At 40.4% G+C, this 13654-nt stretch overlaps 1 protein-coding gene across 2 annotated transcripts in view; it reads left to right on the forward strand.

Annotated features, from left to right (window-relative positions):
• sugt1 (SGT1 homolog, MIS12 kinetochore complex assembly cochaperone) overlaps nt 1-13654 on the forward strand; it is a 152089-nt gene that overhangs the window by 123265 nt on the left and 15170 nt on the right. The window lies entirely within an intron of this gene.

Raw genomic sequence — 13654 nt, forward strand, 5'->3', positions numbered from 1 at the left:
TGTTTTCTACTGCCTTCAGTTCTGATGAAGGATCATTCAGATTCAGAACTTTAGCTCTGTTTTCGCTCCACAGATGCTGTCAGACCTGCTGAGATTTTCCAATAATGTTCTGCTTTTGTTTCAGATTCCAACATCCACAGTAATTTGCTTCTATCTAGGTAAATTTCAGTGTTCTCGCATCCTTTCTTTGATTTCAACTCCCTCTCCCCATGCTTTCGACATATTTCTCCTCCATAGTAGTAGTAATTAAAGGGTACAGAACCTTTCCCTTTTTTCATTTTTTAGTCTCTTTCCTGCCTCTAATTGAGTATGATTCTGCGGAAGCCAATAATCCTCCAGTACCTTGTTCATATAGCCATGCTTCACACACAAACCTAAACCAGGTGGTGACCAGTCACTTGATCGATGCAGGGCGTCATTGGGAGCCTGACCACATTCTCTTACAGAATCCCAAATATGCATTTTCCAATTGCTTTTCCATCATTGTTGGTTTTGTGTCAGCCTAAGCTCTCGTACTATGGACAATTGTAGCATCCATGCTGTCACTTCAGCCAAAATAAAATAACACAGCACAGAACAGGATTTGAATATTGGTGTCTCGGTATGTAAAAGTTATTTACCTTATTATGTTATCTGCACCTGCAGTTTTGGAAAGAAAATATTTTATTCATTTTTTTTCTCAAAAGCATTAATCCTTGATGCGCAAAATCTGAAATATAAACACAAAATGCGAGAAATACACGGGTTAAACAGCATCTGTGATGAATACACCACTTAAGTTTCAGGTCTGTGATCTTTGATTTAAATTGGAAAATGGCAGAGATGTAACAACAACTGTAGGGAAAAGAGATGGGGAAGGAAGAACAAAGGGACCCACTACCACAAAAAAATGGGAGCGGTTGTTATGACCTGAGATTGTTGAACTCAATGTTGAGTCTGGAAGGTGGGTAAATGCTTAATTAAAATATATGGGTGCTGTTCCATATGAAGTACGTTATACTTCATTCGAACAAGCGTAGGAGTCTAAAGTCTAGAGTGGAGCGCAACAGAGAATTAAAGTGTGTTATAATCCCAGCCAATGTGACTACTGGACAAGCAGGATCCCAGGATGGAACCTGGCTTGTCATCTTTTCATCTTCTATTTTTAATTTAGATATGCAGAGGACAGCTACTAAACCGTCACAGGAGTCAGCTGATCAACTTTTAAGAAAAGAATAAAACACTTATTAGAAAAAATTAACTTTTTTACACTACTGTTTCACTGCGCTATATCTTTACAGATATATGCAGATTCATAAGGATAACACGAGTTACAAAATATTTCTTGTACTCTAATGTTCGCAGTAAGTACACAGCCCATGTAATCCAAACTGGTCAGACATCCCACATTCAAACCATGTAGCAGATGCTACTCAAAACAGCTACAAATTTCATCAATTGACCCCAGATGCTTGTCACACTGAGCCAATTGGTCTCACTGGAACTCAGTCTTTCACACTCATGCTGGGGGAAAGATTTTATTGCGCTGGTTGGCCACAGAGCAGGAAGTCTGATAAATGATAAGTTGAAACTGACATTAAATTGACATGCTAACATTACTTTAATGACGTAATCTTAAGTTTGTCAACGTTAAGCAAGCATTCTATTGTATGTGGGGTTTTCTTGAATTATTTATCTTCCCTTATCCATTTTCTTCTAACTTGCATCTGCAACACTTCTGACACCCTCTGCCACTTAGAACTTTCCTGGCCCTATCCATTCTGTACCATGGCCATCCAGTATTCCCTGCATCTCCATCCCCTAAGTAGCCTGACGAACTTCCATTTCATCGCTATTCTTCAAGTTTCCATTCCTCCTTCCCCTTCACATTATTCATCTCTGATTCCTCCCTTTCCCAGTCTCAAGCTAGACTGTTCCAGTCTTCACAAAACTGGCATCTACCCAGTGATGTGGAAAATTGCCCAGGTACCATTGTTCCTTCATTGTAAGACCAAAGGTGAGACTGTTTGTGGACAGCACAATGTTCAGCTTTATCATTATTCAAATAATGAATCACTGTTTGTAAGCAGCAAAACCAGAGCAGCATCCAAGCTTGAGCTGATGTGTGGAATAAATGTTTCTTGCTATTTAAGTTCAAGTCCAACGAGAGAGCACTCAGAGGCTTTCCCTTGACATTCAGTAATGTTACAGTCACCTTATTCTGCAGCAACAACATCCTAACTGCTGGAGCAGGTCAAAGGCTTGGCTTTCTGCAGCAGGTGCTCACCTGCTGATTCCCTAAAGCCCATACATCATCTATGGGGCACAGATCCAGAACTTGCCCAGATGGATAAGCTGGAACATCACTCAAGCTTGACGCCATCCAGGATAAACTTGATTACCACTTCATCAATTAGCCTAAACATCTGTTCCTCATCGCACCAATGTACCATGGCTGCAGTGTTGTACCAGCTGTAGACTACAGTGCAGCATCTCACTATGACATTTTTTACAACATTTTCCCATCTCAGACTACACCACTTGGGACAGAGGCAGCAGATACTTGGGAAAACCATTACAAAAACTACTTGCATTTATAATGCATCTTTATCATAGTAAAACATGCCAAGGTACCTCAGCAAATAAAATTTGACACTAAACCACATGAGATATTAGGAAGGATGGACGAAAGCTTGGAGGCCTTGCTGGACCAGGCTGCGTTATGGACTAGCAAGCACAGGTAAAATGGGACTTGGCGTGTGCAACCTATGGTTGCAAAGTTTTAGATGAGCTCAAGTTTATAGCCATGATGAAAATGGGAAGCAATCCTGGAAAGCAATGGAATAATCAAACCTACTGATAACAAAGGCATGGATGAGGGTTTAAGCAGCAGATGAGCTGTGACAGTGTCAGATGGGATGTTGGTTGATTCGAAAGTGGAATTAAGTGGGGTTCTGGGGATGTAGCAGATAGGTCATTGGAAATTGTATCTTTGGGCCACACAAAATGTCATGGTTGTGAACAGACAGTAGCCAGACGGTATATGACATTGGTGACTAGGAAAGACAATGGCTTTAGCCTTCCTGATATGTATCTGGAGGAAATTTCTACTCTCAAAGCACAGTATGTCAGACAAGCTGTGTGTCCAACCAGTGGAGAGTTGCGAGATGATGGTGGGGTAGAGCTGAGTGTTGATGTGTGTATGTGGACTTGACATGTTTTTAGATGATGCAGCTATCTGGGAAGCATGTGGAAGTGAAATGGGTGAGGCCTAGAATAGATTCTTCAGGGAGGGGTATGGATGCGACTGGGAGGCCAATGCAGATCATTCTCCGTTTATGACTGACTAGATGGAAATTGAACAGGTGAGGACAGTTTCACCCAGCAGGACAAGGGAGGAGAGCAATTGAAGAAGGATGGTGTGGTCAAGCCTGTCAAAGGTTGCCAACAGAAAGAGAATAGTGAGGAAGAAGAGTTTAAATGGCCAAATACGATGTCATTTGAGATTTTTGGTTAGGGTCATTTCAGTGCAATGGCAAGGGATCTGATTGGAGTGGTTCAAACTTGAAATTGTGAGAAAGATGGGCATGAACTTGAGGGCGATGAGGATTAGAGGTGAAGTGGTAGTTTGCAAGGAAAGTAAGATAATGAGTTTTTTTTTAAGGGGATAATGACAACAGATTTCAAGGAGAAGTATGTGGTACCTGAAGAGGCAGAACTATTAACCAAATCAGTTCATAGAATCATAGAAACCCCACAGTGCAGAAAGAGGGCATTTTGGCCCATCGAGTCTGCACCGACTACAATCCCACCCAGGCCCTACCCCCATATCCCTACATATTTATCAGCTAATCCCTCTAACCTACGCATCCCAGGACTCTAAGGGGCAATTTTTAGCATGGCCAATCAACCTAACCCGCACATCTTTGGACTATGGGAGGAAACTGGAGCACCCGAAGGAAACCCACGCAGACACGAGGAGAATGTGCAAACTCCACACAGACAGTGATCCAAGCCGGGAATCGAACCCAGGTCTCTGGAGCTGTGAAGTAGCAGTGCTCGTGGGCGGCACTGTAGTTGATGTGGTAAATGAGGGAAGTTGAGTGGTTATTGGGAATAAGGTTAAGGCAGCAGAGGTGGGTCTCTGATGTGATGACCTTATTGAAACCATGAGAAACAATAGGAAAGAAATTGGAGAAAATTGATTGTTTAGTGCTAAGACACGGGAAACTTTTAGGGATGTTTTGCTTTTTGATCTGGGGAGGGATATGGCAGAGGCAGTTAAATTGATGGCCTCAATGTTGCTGACAAAGAAAACGTGGAGTTCTTCACACTTGGTGTGCAGAACTTAATGGCCACAGTAAGCAGTGACAACCTTCCTATTTCCTGGAGCCCTGACGAGATTAAATGTCAATCAGGCATTTACCTGCATCCTCTTAGGCTTCCATGTCTTTAACGGTGAAAATCCTGCCTCCAAGATGAAACCTGCACCTGTGGATTCAAATTCTACTCCAGAGACTTCACACATTTCAACCAACATTTCAGTGCACTGTTGAGGGAGCAGTGCACTGGGGAGCTCTCCTGTGTTCCCGGCAATATTTATCTCTCAACCAAAATTGTTAGACCATTTATACTAAAAGCAAAATGCTGCAGATACAGGAAATCTGAAACAAAAACTAAAAGATCTGGATTATCAAGAGACTGAAGAGTCGTCGTATTGTATCTGAAATTCTGCTTTTCTCTATTACATAGATTAGCTGATCATTATCTCATTGCTGTTTGTAGGAGCATTCTTTGCACACGTTGATTGCCATGTTATGTTACTATTATAAATTGTACAACATAAAGGAAAGTTCTTTTACTCAATCACATTAAAACAGTCCACACCAACAGGATAGTCAGTCTTCCCATCATCCCATGGGCGGCATGGTAGCACAGTGGTTAGCACTGCTGCTTCACAGCTCCAGAGACCTGGGTTCGATTCCCGGCTTGGGTCACTGTCTGTGTGGAATTTGAATCCACAGGTGCAGGTTGGAGTAGGGTCTGGGTGGGATTGTGGTCAGTGCAGACTCGATGGGCCGAATGGCCTCTTTCTGCACTAAGGTTTCTATGATTCTATGATCCAGGTGTTCCCCTTGCTACGGGTTGAAACTAAGGCTCTGGCTGCAGACTTCGCACGATACCAAATGAGGAGCCAAGTATCACCCTCCCACTCCTCTCTCCAGTCCAGTCCTGACTCGATCTCCTGAATCTAGAGTCTCAATCTTCAATATTCACACCTGAGCCCCGATCTCTCCATTTCTAATCCAAAGTTCCAAATATCCTCCTTCCAGAATTCCAATTTCCTTGACGCCCCATCCCAGTCTCAAGCTTCTTAACCCCTCTCCTGGAATCCCAATCTCCCAAATTTTGATGAATAGGGAGTATTTAACTTTGTCATAGAATAGAAATCACCCATGAGTCGGAGCAAAAGTGCAGCATGTATTAGCTGGTAATTTAATTGTAAAAGCAAAAAGTATATCTCGTGCCTCTCCCTGAACTGTTCCACTTAGGTCACAGATAAATTGGAACATCTTTGGTAACTGCTCCAATTTCAGTTGGTTGATTATTCAAAATCTCTCAACAGTCCTTTTTGTTTATGACAATATATTTCAAAGCCAGGATGGACATTTGACATGCATAGAATATTTAGTAGACAAAACTGCTCACGATTCCAAGATCATCCTGGCTTATCCCACGACTCACTGGCATCATCAACTCTATTCTCATCTGTGGGGCAGAATTTAATTTCTCCAGGGAACAACCAGAGAGGCCGTATAATCAGGTGGAGGGCCTATTTGACCAACTGTTCCCACCCATCTCCCGATTAAGTCAAAGGCACAAAAGCTGCACACCAGATTCTTAAGCACCTTTGGTTTGATTCCGAAGGGTAATTCAAAAAAAAGTGAGTTTGTAGAGTAACTTCATCCAGAACAGGCTGAGCTAAAGAAACTCGAGTTCAAGTAACCCAATAAGCCCAGTCTTTGAAACAGAAACAGAGTGCAATGGAAACAGAATCTCTTAAAATTAATATGTACAATACTGGAGATGTACTCTGTATTTTGAGCAAAAATGCTGATTTATTGGTAATTTTGTTACAATTATACAATAATGACTTCATGACAGTTGTGTGAGGTCTCATGAAAAGGTACAGCTGATTTATGATTGGTGGGGAGACTGTCCTCCGAGCCAGAATTTTAATTTTTAAAATCCATAAATCTTGGGGAAGCAGATGCATTCATACCTAAATCCATTCATACGGCTTTATTTAGACCATTTATTTATGGCGATGATCAGTTTAACAATTCAGTGATCTAATTATAACAAAGTAATTATTTTCCTTCCACTAAGGCTACTAATTCTCTTGAGAAAAACCGGTACTAGTCAGTACCTTTATTGTAAATGAAAATCAAGATTTCAAAAACAAAAATGTTTCCATGCTCTGCAAATATTCTCCTTCACTCTTGTAATTTACTTCTTAAGCAGTGATATTTGTATCCCAGAATACACTTGGCACCAATTAGGTACACTGCATGCACATGCTCATGAATTATGAACTCAATTTTGTTTTTCTTTGTGGAAAATTCGCACCCTTAATTTGTAAGCATGAAGTAGCTGTGGCGAGCGCAGCCTTTCAAGACACTATGAATTAACATAACTGCATGAAAATAATTTTTATCAATCTGCATTATCATTTCAAAAGCAGCGGTATTTGCTAATTATCATGTGATGCTGTTATCATGTGATATGAAATATCCATCATCAAAGCTATTTTCTGAAGGAGGTTTTTCAAAACTATGTGCTAAAACCTGCAGAGAAAGTTGGGTTAAAATCCAAACAGTAACCCAGGTGCAAAAACGCAAAAGAAGCCAGTCAGCCATGGCTGACAGTTAAGGATTGTTTAAGATTAAAAGAAAAGGCTTATAAAGATCTCAGGAATAGTAGTAAACCTGAGGATTGGGAGGTTTTTAAAGTACTGCAAAGGAAAGCTGAGAAATTGATTTTTAAATAACGGGAACATCAAATATGAATGCAATCTAGCAAAAAACATAAAAACGGACGTAAAGCTGCTGTAGCTATTTAAAAAGGATGTGTTTGACTAAGACAATCGCAGGCAAGTCAGGAGAATTCAAAATGGAGAGTAGAGAAATGGCAGAGATGCGAAATAATTATTTTGTCTGTTTTCACTAAGGAAGATGCAGGAAATCTCCCAGATGTAGAGATCCAAGGCATTGGGGCGAATGGGTTGAAGGAAATTAGTAAAAGTAGGAAGGTTGATTTGGAGCAACTAATGGAACTGAAAACTGTTAAGTCCCCTGGACCTGATATTATGCATCCTACAGTGTTGAAAGTGGTAGCGATAGAGATAGCGGATGCATTGATGATCACCTTCCAAAATTCTATAGATTCTGGAATGATTCCTGAAAATTGGAAGGTGGTAAATGTCACCCCACTATTTAAGAGGGGTGGGGAGAGAAAACAGGGAACTGTAGACCTGTTGGTCTGACATCACATGTAGAGAAAATGCTAGAATCTATTATGAAGGATGTAATAAATGGACGCTTGATAATTATGATCTGATTGGGCATAGCATGGATTTATGAAGAGGAAATCATGTTTGACTAACTTGGAGTTTTTGAGGATGTTACTAATAAATTTGATAGGGATTCGATGGATGTAGTATATTTGGATTTTCAGAAGACTATTGATAGGTTGATTAGCCAAATCAATGCACATGGGATATGAGGCAATGTACTGACTTGAATTCAAGATTGACTAACAGGCAGAAAATAGAGTGTAGGAGTAAATGGGTGATTCTTACGTTGGCAGGGTGTGGATTGTGGGATACCACAAAGATCAGTGCTTGGGCCCCAGATGTTAATATATATCAATGATTGGATGTGGGGCCAAATGTAATATTTCCAAGTTTGCAGATGATAAAGCTAGGCAGGAATGTGTGTTATGAGGAAGATGTAATGCGGCTGCAGAGGGATTTGGTCAGACTTGCTGAGTGGCACAAACATGGCGGATGAAATGTAATGTGGAAAACAATTGAGGTAATCCACTTTGGTAGAAGCAACAGATGTGCAAGTATTTCCTGAATGGTAAGAAATTAGAACGTGTAGATGTACAAAGGGATCTGGGTGTCCTTGTTCATAAGCCACTGAAGACCAACATGCTGGTGCAGCAAGTTATTAGGAAGGCTAATCGAATGTTAGCCTTTCTTGCATGAGGATTTGTGTACAGGAGTAGTGAAGTCTTGCTTCAATTGTATAGAAGCGTCGTTACACTGCATCTGGAGCACTATGTGCAGTTTTGGTCCAATTATCTCAAAGGATATTACTGCCATAGAGGGAGTGCAACAAAGATTCACCAGATTGTTCGGGGGATGGCAGGACTGTCTTCTGAAGACAGATTAGGCAAAATGCGCCTGTATTCTCTAGAGTTTCAAAGAATGAAAGGTGATCTCATTGAAACCTACAAAATTCTTAAAGGAATAGACAGAGTGGATGCAGGTGAGATACTTCCCTCGTTGGGGAGTCTAAAATGAAGGGACGCAATTTCAGAATAAGGTGGAAGCTACTAAAGACTGAGAGGACAAATTTCTTTACTCGAAGGGTTGCGAATCTACTCCAGAGGGCCGTCAAAGTTTACTCATTGAATATGTTTACGGTAGCGATATATTTTTGATTAACAATAACATAAAGGCTTATTGGGACATTGTGGGTAAAAGACATTGAAATGTCTGATCAACCATGATTGTATTGAATGGTGGAGCAGACTCGACGGGCTGAATGGCCTACCTCTGTTCCTATGTTCCTAGGAACTGGCACTAGAATCTCTTCGGATATTGGACATTCAGCCTCATCTTAATAATCGAGGCAGCTCCCCAATATCAGGAATCAAAGTGAGGCCTGCTGTATTGCCGATGTAAGCCCGGGGAAGTGGGTGTTGGTAAAATGTGTTGGAGGACCATGCATGCTTTACTGTTGTTTAAGCTGTAGTGGTTTTAAAAAACAGTTGGTGCTTGCATGGTCTATGTTCCATTTGATTTTTCATATATAGATTAGGTGCAGGATATTGCAGTGATAGTGATATCGTTGTGCCTATTTCACCCTGAAACAGGCAAAATGTTTACCAATTTCTATCTCGCCATACCAAGTCTGATCAGGCCCATGACACAAGTTTGATGCTCTTAATCTTGCAGGGTATTCAAGCAGAGTGAAATGATGGTGCATTGACTGTAGTTTGTAACTTTTGTGTGCAGTCTTTTTTTAAAGTGAGATTCACCCACATTCCATGGAAGGACAAATGAATGCATTGTTCATGTGCCACTAAATGTTAGCCGAAAGCAGAAATTTCTTCTGAGGTCAAAATTGTTGAATGACTCCTTCAGTCTTTTACAGAAGATGCCTATTTTACCTGATTCAAGCACAGGTTTACAAGAATTGTTCTAAAAGTGGTAATTGATTTTTATTCGTTCATTTTTTTTCAGTGCCTCCCTTAAAACATTTCATTAGGGGACAGAACTGTGTTTGTTTGTATTTTGCTCTACAAGTTGATCACTTACTCCAAAGGTCTGGCCTGTAAGATTGAGATGAATTCAAAAGAATGCATTGCCAATAAAATAACTGCAGCGAACCTTATGGTAATTAGTAGTGTTAACCTTGGCATTGCATTATCAGACTGACACCAGAATGCTTAGTCCCACGCAATGACATTCTTTTGTTATTCTACAATTGGAATCAAAATGCAGGTATCATGTCCCAGTGCTGAAAGCCCTTGAAGATGTGTACAACAATTGCATTATTCATACAGCAGCGATCTGTTTCTCTACTTTCACGTACCAGTGGTGAGTCACCATTGGTGCCACATACTTTGAATTGTGTGGTGTGAGGCATCAGTGCAGTTGAAAGTCTTTTGCATAGAACTTTGAGATTGGTAGCAGTAAATAGTGAAATGTGTTCCTTATCATTAGTATTAACTTCAGCAGTGACCTGTTTACTTGTTTTAGTATCAGACTTTGATTACTTGGTACTGACATTCAATGGGGGGGGGGTTGGGGGGTTCTTTCTTGATGACCACAGAAGCCAAAGTTATTGGTGGTCTTATAATTTAAGTTTAGGTTTCATTTCTTGAACTCCTCCAGAACAAGAGTACTGTCCTAAAAAGAAGTCATGCTTGGGAGAGAAATTGTTTACACCATATGGTTTCAGTATGCAGTTCGGCTGCTAGCAAATCCATTGGGCAAGATTACTGTCCAAAAGATAGAGAGGGCGATCTTACCAAAGAAATACTAAGTGCCAAACGAGCGTGAAAATGGGAGAGAATCACGCCGAATATTTAGGGCGAACTCCCAGTCAAAATTGTACAGTTTTTAGGGGAAAGAATCCCAGGTGTGATTCTTGCCAGTAGAGGGCGGGGCAGAGCCTATTCTTGCTGAGAAGCCAGCTGCTGAGCTCTAGGGGCGCCACTGTGCAGGTGCTCGATTTCACACTGGGAAATCTCCTGTCATGACCCTTCCTCCCTCCCAACCCATGGACATTACGCCGGTGACATCTTGAGAGGCAAAAAAAACAGTGCGCACCCGATTTTTCACCTCTCGCCCGATCTTGCTCGCCACGCCGATCAACCAGTGGGATGATCTGGTAAAATTGCCCCCAGATTCTGTGAAATGTAAGAACAGCACAAGGATTTAGCTATGTGACTAGTAAGCATGTCCCTGCAAAGGTGGAAAAAGCTACTAGACCATGTGTAATTTTGTAATCAGTTAAAAGGAAAATCTGTTGCTGATTGAGAACTGCAAATTCTTAAGAGCCAGACAAAACTTAGAAATTAATTTTCCTTATTTGGAATATTGTATAACAGGATATGTTAGGAATTCCGATATATGTTCCATAATGTAAACTTTTATCTTAAAATTGTGGTACCCGAATTATGACACCAAAATTTCAAATGGCACCTTGAACTTCAGTTACTAATATTGAGTATTATACTGTAGATGTGCATTTTCATCAATCCAGGTGACAAAGCCTTAACCAGTGAGAGTTGAGCAATATTGTGTGACTCGCATTAATTCCTGCCAGTATTGAGTCCACCAGTGAAAAATCTATTCAAGCAGTGGCTGCTGCTTAAGCAAACATTAATTTGTAAATTGAAACAACGCTATAGATTATCATCCTGTATTTTCAGTCTAAGGAGCAGAGCAACTTGGGCACAGCAGTGCTTAAACTGACCTGAAAATATTTGTCCCCTCAAATCCACCATCACCATCTTTTTTTCAGTTTATGTCTGCTATGTAGAGATTGAAGAATGATTACTTGATGTTCTGTTCCTTGGTTGAAACTTAAGTTTTACATACAGAACTGTTTCCCAAATTTCCCTTATTTACTTGAGCTAATAATTCAAAATTTTTTTTACTTGGGCCTCGGACTTATTGTTTCACATGAGTCCAGAATCAAGTCCAATGGTGTCTCCTTTCACAGTGGTTGGCAAGTGCTGAATAACTCATTTCAACTGGAGGTGGCTTCCATGATGGGATAGTCACAGATGAATTAGTTTTGAAGGTGCTGGTATGGAAGTTCCAGCAGAATCAATGTAAATGCGAGCCAGGTGTTCAAACCTGAACTGATACCTTTTACTGAGCTGCTGCTTGCTAGATGGAAATGGCAGTGTAGCAAGTCGATGTTAAATGTTCTTTCAGCTAGGAGGCCATATGATTTGCATCTGTCCACTTTGTCTTTGGTTTTTTTATTTGGTTTCTTGAGATTGTTAATGTTTCAACTATTAAGAATTTGAAAGGAAAGGTGCAGGGTCCTTAGCAGACTCCATTGGCCAGGCCTAGCTTATGAAACAGATGGCCTTTGTATAATTTCCTTGAATTTGGTCTCTGTAACCATAGTGGTCATTGACATCACTTCAGAGATGAGGTTTTGGCTTCTCCAATATTGCCAGGAAGTTCTCCTTTGCTAAGGATTACAGGCAAATATAGTTTCAGGTTTTTAAAAATCTTTGTCCAGCTTTTTTCTAAATTTAGGAAGTAGTCGTGTTGATTTTAGTGTGCGTGTGCGCATTGCGTGTGTTGCTCTGAGACAAATGAAAATCTATGAGAAGTATATGTCTGGCTAACTAAGGAAGAAAGGGTAGGATTAAATTGGGGGGGAAAAACAAGTATATAATGCTGCGGAGGTTAGTAGATTACAAAATTGGGCAGAGTTTGGAAACCAGCAAAGGAGTACTTAAATTGAGAAGAATTAAAATGAGGGAAAGATGGCTCAAAATATGAAACAGATGTAAGCGTTTCTACAAGTATTTAAAAAGGAAAAGCGTAAAAAGTGAATGTTGATCCCTTGGCTTAGAAGATGAAACTGGGTATTTAACATTGGGAAGCAAGGAGATACAGAAGCACTAAACAGTTATTTTCTATCTGACTTCACTGTAGAATATACCAAGAATAGTTTAAAATCAACAGGTGAAAGGGAGAGAGGAATTTAAAATAATCACTGGGAAAATGGTACTGGGAAATTATAAGAACTAAACGTTGGCAAGTCCCCTCGACCTAATGCCCTGCATCTTAGCGTTTTAAATGAAGTGGCTGCAAAGATAGTGGGTGTATTGGTTGTAATCTTCCAAAATTTCCTAGATTCTGGAAAGGCTGATTACTAGAGTGCATTATTGAGGAGTGCATAGTAGGGCATGTAGAAAATAATATCAGTCATGCTTGACTAATGTACGTGTTTAGAAAATAACAAGCAATGTGGATAAAGGGGATATCCTATACATGTTGTGTCCTTGGATTTTCAAAAGGCATTTGACAAGGTGCCACATCAAAGGTTACTTCACAATATGAGAGCTCATGGTGTAGGGGTTAATATGTTTGCATGGATAGAGGATTGATTAGCTAGCAGGAAACTGAGCATAGGCATAAATGGGTTATTTTTGCATTGGCGAACTGGAAGTAGGGTGGTGCCACAGTGATCAGTGCTGAGGTCTCAACTAATTCCAATCTATATCAATGACTTGGGTGAAGGGACCAAATATTTGGTAGCTAAATTTCCTGGTGCCACAAAGATAGATAGGAAAATAAGTTGTCAAGAGGAGGTGGAGAGTCTACAAAAGGATACATAGGTTAATGGTAGATGAAATATAAGTGGGGAAAATATGAACCCCTCCACTTTGGCGGGAAGAATGGAAAATCAATATAATATTTAAATAGAGAGAGGCTATCAAATTCCACAGAGAGAACTGAGCACCTTGGTATGTGAATCGCAAAAAAATAGGGTGTAGATGTAACAAGTGATTAGCAAAGCAAATGAAATGTTGACATTTATTGAAAGAGGATCATGTATAAAAGGAGGAAAATGTTGCTACAGCTGAGCAAGTCTGAGTTGGACAAATTTTTGATCAACAAGGAAGTTGAGCGTTAAGGGGCCCAGGCAGGAAAGTGGAGTGAAGGCCTTAATCCGATGAGCTATGATCTTAATAAATGGAGGAGTAGGCTCAATGGGTCAAATGGCTTCTCCTCCTATTTCTTATGAGCTTATGATTTGTATAATGGTGGAAAGGAAGGTCAACTGTTGGAAATTTCTTGTAGGCAACTGCCTGCTGCTGAACGTCCCCAATGCACAATAGAGAA

The sequence above is a fragment of the Mustelus asterias genome, chromosome 10, assembly GCF_964213995.1.
Source record: "Mustelus asterias chromosome 10, sMusAst1.hap1.1, whole genome shotgun sequence".
NCBI classification, from domain to species: domain Eukaryota; kingdom Metazoa; phylum Chordata; class Chondrichthyes; order Carcharhiniformes; family Triakidae; genus Mustelus; species Mustelus asterias.